This window comes from Anomaloglossus baeobatrachus, chromosome 11 (assembly GCF_048569485.1).
Source record: "Anomaloglossus baeobatrachus isolate aAnoBae1 chromosome 11, aAnoBae1.hap1, whole genome shotgun sequence".
NCBI classification, from domain to species: domain Eukaryota; kingdom Metazoa; phylum Chordata; class Amphibia; order Anura; family Aromobatidae; genus Anomaloglossus; species Anomaloglossus baeobatrachus.
The window spans coordinates 115,737,678-115,739,516 of NC_134363.1; positions in this window are offsets into that span (position 1 = coordinate 115,737,678).

Consider the following 1,839-nt stretch of genomic DNA (forward strand, 5'->3'; position numbering starts at 1 on the left):
ACATGAATAAATATCATAGGTCCCAGTGGGAAGCTCACCGTGCTGCAATGCGGCCTAGCGGAGCGAACCATCCACCGCCTGCCCCTTCCAGTGCATCCGCGCGCTCTTCATCTTCTAGGACTGTGGGGACAGCTGTCACACCTGGTGTTCCACGCACAACTTCCAACACTGTAACCGCAACAGGCAGTTTGCTTGGTAGGTCGTCAGTTGGTTTGGAAGGAGAAACAAGTGCGTGTGTACAGCTCTCTCAGACATCGATAGCACCAACGTTGGATGAAGGCAACATCATGTCTCCGCCTGCACTTTCCTCACAAACCTGCATTTTTCCAGGGACACCCTACTCAACACCGTCTACACACTGCAGCCAGATCTCTGTACCTCAGATGTGGACAAATAAAAGGCCATTTCCTGCGACCCATGACAAAGCTAAGAGGTTGACTTTATCCCTCTGTAAGCTCTTGGCTACCGAAATGCTGCCTTTCCGCCTGGTGGACACACAGGATTTTAGAGACCTTATGTCTGTCGCTGTGCCCCAGTACCAGATGCCCAGTCGCCACTACTTCTCTAAGAAAGGTGTGCCCGCGCTACACCAGCATGTCGCACACAACATGACCGCTTCCTTGAGAAACTCTGTGTGTGAACGGGTGCATTTTACCACCGATACTAGGACCAGTAAGCATGGACAGGGACGTTACATGTCGCTGACTGGGCACTGGGTAACTATGGTGATAGATGGTGAAGGGTCTGCTGCACAAGTCTTGCCGTCCCCACGACTTGTGTGTCAATCCTATGTCTGTCCAAGTTCCGCCACTGCTTCTGCCTCCTCCACCTCATCTGGGTCCTCCACCTCCGCCCCAAGCCTGCCTGGTCAGGCCACCAGCGTTCTCACTGCGCAGAAGGAATCACGCACCCCTCATTACTATGCTGGCAGCAGAGCGCAACGTCATCAGGCGGTCTTTAGCTTGACATGTCTTGGGAATAAGAGTCACACAGCTGAGGAGTTGTGGTCAGCTCTGTGGTCCGAGTTTAATAAATTGTTGTCTCCACTCAACCTGCAGCCTGGTAAGGCCGTGTGCGACAATGCTGCAAACCTGGGTGCGGCCCTTTGCCTGGGCAAGGTGACACACGTGCCTTGTATGGCTCACGTGTTGAACCTTGTTGTCCAGCAATTTTTAACACACTATCCCGGCCTAGATGGCCTTCTGACCAGGGCACGAAAACTGTCTGCTCACTTCCGCCGTTCAAGCGCCGCAGCTGAGCAACTTGCATCGCTCCAGAAGTCTTTCGGCCTGCCGGTTCATCACCTGAAATGCGATGTGCCGACACGCTGGAATTCGACTCTCCACATGTTACAGCGACTGTGGCAGCACCGCCGAGCCCTGGTGCAATACGTCATGACGTATAGCCTGGGCCAACGAGATGCAGAGGTGGGGCAGATCACCCTGATGGAGTGGTCTCAGATCAAGGACCTATGCACCCTTCTGCACAGTTTTGACATGGCGACGAGTATGTTTAGCGCTGACAATGCCATTATCAGCATGACAATTCCAGTCATTTACATGCTGGAGCACACGCTAAACACTATTCGGAATCAGGGGGTGGGACAACAGGAAGGGGAGGAACTACAGGAGGATTCATATGTGCAAGAGACAACAACATCACCAAGGTCCAGACGTTCATCATCACCAAGGCGGCAGGCATGGGACCATGGGGGACAGGGATCAACAAGGGCGCATGGTAGCAAGCGAAATGTTGAGGAATGTGCAGGAGAACATGAAGAAATGGAGGACGAACTGTCCATGGACATGGAAGACTCAGCGGATGAGGGAGACCTTGGTC